We start from the raw sequence: 7,424 nt of genomic DNA, 5'->3' as shown, positions 1-7,424 counted from the left end.
TTCTGGTGGACACCAGAATGACTGGCATCCTCAAAAACAGTACCGGGTAAAGCTCTTAAGCTTAACCAATGATCATCCCAGGGGCCATTCTGGGGTAAACAGAACCAAAGACAGGTTGGAGAAGTCCTTCCACTGGGAGGGGATGGGCAAGGACGTTGCTAATTATGTCCAGTCCTGTGAGGTGTGCCAAAGTGTGGGAAAGCCCCAAGACCAGGTCAAAATCCCTCTCCAACCACTCCCCATAATTGAGGTGTCATTTCAGCGAGTAGCTGTAGATATTCTGGGTCCTTTCCCAAAGAAGACCCCCAGAGGAAAGCAGTACATACTGACTTTCATAGATTTTGCTACCCGATGGCCGGAAGCAGTAGCTCTAAGCAACACCAGGGCTAAAACTGTGTGCCAGGCCCTAACAGACATTTTTGCCAGGGTAGGTTGGTCCTCCGACATCCTTACGGATTCAGGGACTAATTTCCTGGCCGGGACCATGAAAGAACTGTGGGAGACTCATGGGGTGAATCACTTGGTTGCCACCCCTTACCACCATCAAACCAATGGCCTGGTCAAAAGGTTTAATGGAACTTTGGGGGCCATGATACGTAAATTCGTGAATGAACACTCCAATGACTGGAATCTAGTGTTGCAGCAGTTGCTCTCTGCCTACAGGGCTGTACCACATCCCAGTTTAGAGTTTTCACCATTTGAGCTTGTATATGGCCACAAGGTTAAGGGGCCATTACAGTTGGTGAAGCAGCAATGGGAGTGGTTTATGCCTTCTCCAGGAACTAACATTCTGGACTTTGTAAGCAACCTACAAAGCACCCTCCAACACTCTTTAGCCCTTGCTAAGGAAAGCCTAAGGGATGCTCAGGAAGAGCAAAAGGCCTGGTATAATAAACATACCAGAGATACTTCCTTCAAAGTAGGAGACCAGATTATGGTCTTGAAGGTGAAAATGGGCCCATAAAATGGAAGCATCATGGGAGGGGCCATTCGCAGTCCAAGAGCACCTGGGAGCTGTTAACTATCTCATAGCATTCCCCACATCAACCATAAAGCCTAATGTATACCATGTTAATTCTCTAAAGCCCTTCTATTCCAGAAAATTACAGGTTTGTCAGTTTACAGCCTGGGGAGGAGATGACGATGAGTGGCCTAAAGGTGTCTACTACGAAGGAAGAAGTGACGGTGGCATGGAAGAGGTGAACCTCTTCACAATCCTGAAATGTCTGCAGCGGCAACAGATCAAGGAGCTGTGCACTAGCTTCACCCCATTGTTCTCAGCCACCCCAGGACGGACTGAACGGGCATACCACTCCATTGACACAGGTAATGCTCACCCCATTAGAACCCCACCCTACCAGGTGTCTCTTCATGCTCAAGTTGCTATAGAACAGGAGATCCAGAACATGCTGCAGATGAGTATAATCTCCAATAGTTTTAGTTCCCAAACCAGATGGGGAAATTCGCTTTTTCGTGGACTACCGTAAGCTAAATGCTGTCAGCTCGTCCCGACAACTATCCAATGCCACGCACTGATGAGCTATTGGAAAAATTGGGATGTGCCCAGTTCATGTCTACAATAGACTTAACCAAGGGCTGCTGGCAAGTACCACTAGATAAACCTGCCAAAGAAAGCTCAGCTTTCATCACCCATGCGGGGATGTATGAATTTAATGTGCTTCCTTTCGGGCTGCGAAATGCACTCGCCACATTCCAAAGACTGGTGGATGGTCTCCTAGCAGGATTGGGAGAATCTGCAGTTGCCTACCTCAATGACGTGGCCATTTTTTTCTGATTCATGGGCAGAACACCTTAAATACTTGGAAAAAAAGTTTTCGAGTGCATCAGGCAGGCAGGACTAACTGTTAAGGCTAAAAAGTGTCAAATAGGCCAAAACAGAGTGACTTACCTTGGACCCAGCTGGGACAAGGAACAACAACTCCCCTACAGGCCAAGATGGATGCTATCCAAAAGTGGATGTCCCAAAGTCAAAAAAACAGATCCAATCCTTCTTAGGCTTGGCCGGATATTACAGGCGATTTGTACCACACTACAGCCAAATCGCTGCCCCACTAACAGACCTAACCAAAAAGACTTAGCCCAATGCAGTTAAGTGGACTGATGAGTGTTAGAAGGCCTTTAACCAACTTAAGGTGACACTCATGTCTGACCCTGTGCTAAGGGCCCTAGACTTTGATAAACCATTCCTAGTAACCACAGATGCATCTGAGCGTGGTATAGGAAGAGTTTTAGTGCAGGAAGGACCGGATCAAGAATTCCATCCTGTCGTGTTTCTCAGCAAGAAACTATCTGAGAGGAAAAGCCACTGGTCAATCAGTGAAAAAGAGTGCTACGCCATTGTATATGCCCTGGAAAAACTACGCCCATACGTTTGGGGATGGCGCTTCCAGCTACAAACTGACCATGCTGCGCTAAAGTGACTTCATACTGCCAAGGGAAACAACAAAAACCTTCTTCGATGGAGGTTAGTTTTCCAAGATTTTGATTTTGATTTTGAAATTCAACACATTTCAGGAGCTTCGAACAAAGTAGCTGATGCACTCTCCAGTGAAAGTTTCCCAGAATCAACTGGTTATCTCTAGCTTGCTTGCTAGCATATATATACCTGCCCCTGGAAATTTCCACTACATGCATCTGAGGAAGTGGGTATTCACCCACGAAAGCTCATGCTCCAAAACGTCTGTTAGTCTATAAGATGCCACAGGATTCTTTGCTGGTTAAAAATTGTCCTTGAAATGTGAAATCTTGTAGTTTTATATAATTAGTAGTATATGTACAGGTGCATGTGTTTTATTAATCTGTTTATTCTAAAGTTCTAGGAAGAAATCACCACCAGTGTGGTTCCACACTGTCTGAGATTTGGGGTGTGTGTCTTAAACAGATGGTTAAGGGTTAATGTCTCTTTTACCTGTAAAGGGTTAAGAAGCTCAGTAAACCTGGCTGACACCTGACCAAAGGACCAATAGGGGGACAAGATACTTTCAAATCTTGGTGGAGGGAAGTCTTTGTTTGTGTTCTTTGTTTTGGGTGTTGTTCGCTCTCAGGACTGAAAGGGACCAAACGTCCATCCAGGCTCTCCAAACCTTTCTGAATCAGTCTTTCATGTTTCAAAATTGTAAGTATAGCCAGGCTAGGCGGATTGGTCTTATGTTTGTTTTTTTCAACTTGTAAATGTTTCTTTTTTACTGGAAGGATTTTTACCTCTGTTTGCTTTAACTTTAAATCTAAGGCTGGAGGGGGATCTCTCTAGTCTATATGAATCTAAATACCCTGTAAAGCATTTTCCATCCTGATTTTACAGAGATAATTTTTATCTTTTCTCTCTTTAATTAAAAGCTTTCTTTTTTAAGAACCTGATTGATTTTTCCTTCTTTTAAGACCCAAGGGGATTGGGTCTGAACTCACCAGGGTTTGGTGGGGGGAAAGAAGGTGGGGTATGGTTAATTTCCCCTTGTTTTAAAATCCAAGGAGTTTGGATCTTTGTTCACCAGGGAATTGGTGAAGTCTCTCAAGACTGCCCAGGGAGGGGAAAGTTTTGGGGGGATAGAGGTGTGCCATACACAGAACTTCTGGCCGGTGTCAGCGTACCAGATCTAAGCTCATAATTAAGCTTAGAAGGGTCCATGCAGGTCCCCACATCTGTACCCTAAAGTTCAGACTGGGGGAAAACCCTTGACACCTCTGTATTGAGCCGAAATATGTGTGTGTGACTAAGGCCGGGGGTGCATTAGGATTTTACATCATAGAATGACAGAGCCATAGAGTTATAAGGGAACACAAAGGATAGCTAGTCTATCCCCTGACAAGATGCAGAATTTCTTTTGTCTTAGTCATCTAAGATTGGTGGTCATTCATATGAGTTTGGAAAACCTCCATAGATAGATCTTCCATGACTTCCCTGGGAGTCTGTTCCATTGGCCTCCTGTACTTAAAGTTAGGAAGATTTTTCTGAAATTGAATTTAAATCTGCTAGGCTGGAATTTGAACCCATTGACTCTTGTCCTGCTCTTCTGTTGTAAGACAGAATAACTTTCCTCCACCTTTTTATGGCAGCCTTTCAAGTGTTTGAATACCACTATCCTGTCCCCCATTAATCTCCTCTTTTCCAAGTAAACATCTTGGTTTCTTTGGTTTGCTCTTACAGTTTGCATTCCATCCCTTGCATAACATTTGTTACTTGTCTATGGATCTTTTCCAGATTCTCTACATCCTTTCTATACATTGAAGAGCAAAATTTGACACATTTCTCCAACTAACAGCTAACCCACACTGAGTAGAGGAATATTATCATGTACTATGACTTGCATGTTATAATTCTGCCAATATAACACAACATAGTATTTGCCTTTTTTGAAACATTTTTCCTCATGTCAAACCTAAACCTCCCTTGCTGCAATTTAAGTCCATTGCTTCTTGTCTTCTCTTCACAGGTTAAGGAGAACACTTTTTCTCCCTCCTTGTAACAAACTTTAAAACTGTTATCATTTCCCGCCTCAGTCTTCTCTTATTCAGAAGAAACAAACCTAGATCTTCCAGTCTTCCCTCAAACACCATGTTTTCAAGACCCTTAATCATCCTTTTCTCCAGTTTTGAATGGAGAATGTTTGAATGTTTTTCTGATTCTGTAAAGACTTTCAACCCCTCCCAACTTAGTATCATCTGCAAATTTAACAAGTTTACACTCTATGCCATGATCTGAATCATTGATGAAGACATTGAAAAGAACCGGACCCAGAACTGATCCCTGCGGAACCCCACTTGTTATACCTTTTGAACCTGACTGTGAGCCACTGATAACTATCCTCTGGGATCATTTTTTTTCAACCAGGTATGCACACACCTTATAGTAGCTCCATCTAGATTGTGTTTCCCTAGTTTGTTAATGAGAAGATCATGCGAGACTGTATCGAAAGCTGTACTAGTGTCTAGATATACCACAGCTACTGCTTCCCTACATCCACAGTGCTTGTTGAATCCATGCTAACTATCACTTATCACTTTATTATCTTCTAGATGTTTGCAAATTGATTCCATGATTATTTGCTCCATTATCTTACCTGGTACAGAAGTGAAGCTGACTGGTCTGTAATAGCCTGGATTTCCCTTATTTCCCTCTTTATAGACAGGCACTATATGTGCTCTTTTCCAGTCTTCCGGAATCTCCCCTGTGTCCCATGACTTTCCAAAGATAGTAACTAACGGCTCAGATAGCTCCTCAGTTAGTTCCCTCAGAGTATTCTAGGATGCATTTCATCAGGGCCTGGTGACTTGAAGACATCTAACTTCTCCAAGTGACTTTTAACTTGTTCTTACCCTGGGCTGGAACCCAGAGTAGAGGGCGGGCCCAGGTTCCCCCCAAACCTCCCAACTCCTGATCAGACACAGGAGAAGTTGACCCAGACTGTGCGGAAGATCACTGAGGTGAGCAAATCTGCCAAATAAGTGCAGGACTCACCAAGGTAGAGGAGGAACTTTGTCACAGTATTCTAGGATGCATTTCATTAAGCTCTGGTGACTTGAAGATATTTAAATTTTCCAAGTGACTTTTAACTTCTTCTTTCCCTATTTTAGTAGATGAATCTACTCCATTTTCACTGGCATTCTCTATTTCAGGTGTCCAAACACCACCAACCATCTTGGTGGAAACCAAAACAAGCAATGGTTAGTCACCTCACTGCTAAATATTTGGCCCTAATTTCGAGCTGTAATTTGCCTGGCTTCAGCTTCCAGCCCTTCGGTCTCACTCAGCCTTTCTCTGGTAAATTACAAAGCCTGTTATTACCCATGATTTTCTCCCCATGAAAGTCTCTGCTTGGTCATCTTTTTGATAAGTTAAAGAGAAATATGCATTCAAGTCTAACGATCCAGCTTTTACTCTATTCTCAAATCATTTTTGTGGCTCTTTTCTGCACCGTCTCCAAGTTTTCAGCATCTTTTCAAATGTGGACCCCAGAACTGGATTCAGTTTACTTCACCAATCCCATGTGCAGAGGTAAAATCCTTACCCTGCTCCAACTCACCAACTCAATATTTTCCACTACTAAATCAAATGCCTCTGAGAAATCAAGGTTCATTGCATCAGCACTGTTCCCTTGGTCAACCAATTTGTACTCTCACAAAAGGATGAAATCAGGTTTACTTGAGAAAATCTGTTTAAATTGGCGACTGGCATTACTTACATTTTTAAACTTTTTTTTTAACTAATCCCATACCAGCTTTTCCATTCCTTGTCAACTCTTTATCTAATATATATATATATATAAAACCCTTTCCCTTTATTTTTAGTACTTTATATATAACACAGGAATTGACATAAATCATTTCTAGGATTTAATTTTTTATTCTTAATATAATTAATAACCTCCTTTTTGTGATTCATAGCGCTGCTACACATGGAGTTTTCCCAGATGTCTTAACTTTCTTCATCAATTTTCTTAACTTCCGATTTCTATTCTTGGCCAGCTATTTTCCCTTTTTCCTCTTTGTTACATATTGTTTCCCTCCCCCTAATTGCTGCCTTCACTTTACCTCAAAACTGACTTTTTGCCCAAAGTTGTTCACTTTGTTGACTGTGGAAACATGAGTTTTCCACAATTTAATGAGCTGTAATCAAAGTAATACCAACATTCTTTCACATTTTTTCTGATTAAATTTTTCCTCCCAATCAGTTTTGCTGACAATTTTCCTCAGCTTTGGGGAATTAGTCTTCTTGGAGCACTAAGTGTCTATCAATAGTACTGGCTGAGAACTGTCCATTTGAACGTAAATCAGTTTCATTTTTTATTTTCCTCTCCTATATCATATGTCCTCATCTTTGTCCCATGTGAACAGTAAAGAATCCCGGACTTTTCTATCCTTAAATAGAGACTGGGTGACCAAAACTGAACACATTCCCGAACATGTTATGCTCCATCTCATATCTTAATGATCAGAACATTGTTTTGTTTTGTCCACTGCTGCGAATGAGCAGGTGTTTCTCTTGAGCTGCTGTCAATGGCATCCAGGGCTTTCCCCTGAGGTATGTGCTAGCTGGGATGTTTCTCTCAGCACATGTCCTTGTAAAAGTTTTTTTTCCCCCTCTTGGATTTTGAGCAACTGGATGAATGCGGATCTCCCTTCAGTATGGACTCCCTATCCTGACTCTCCTTGCATTACGGAACAATGATGGATAACCACTATCCACATTTGTGTTTCCTGCTGGTGCCTCTTAAGGTTCCCTCTGCAAAAGAGTTTAGGAATTATTAATTCAGGGAGCACAAGAAAATATGGAATTGGATTTTGTAAGGTCATTGTTAATAGTTATTCTCTCTGAATAATGAAAATGTAAATTTTTCACTGTGTGAAGACAGATCAATCTTCTTATCCCATGAAAACAGCTTCCACTACTGCATGCACAGTCTCAT

This window comes from Gopherus evgoodei, unplaced genomic scaffold (assembly GCF_007399415.2).
Source record: "Gopherus evgoodei ecotype Sinaloan lineage unplaced genomic scaffold, rGopEvg1_v1.p scaffold_50_arrow_ctg1, whole genome shotgun sequence".
NCBI classification, from domain to species: domain Eukaryota; kingdom Metazoa; phylum Chordata; order Testudines; family Testudinidae; genus Gopherus; species Gopherus evgoodei.
Note: the sequence above shows the minus strand (reverse complement) of the source record.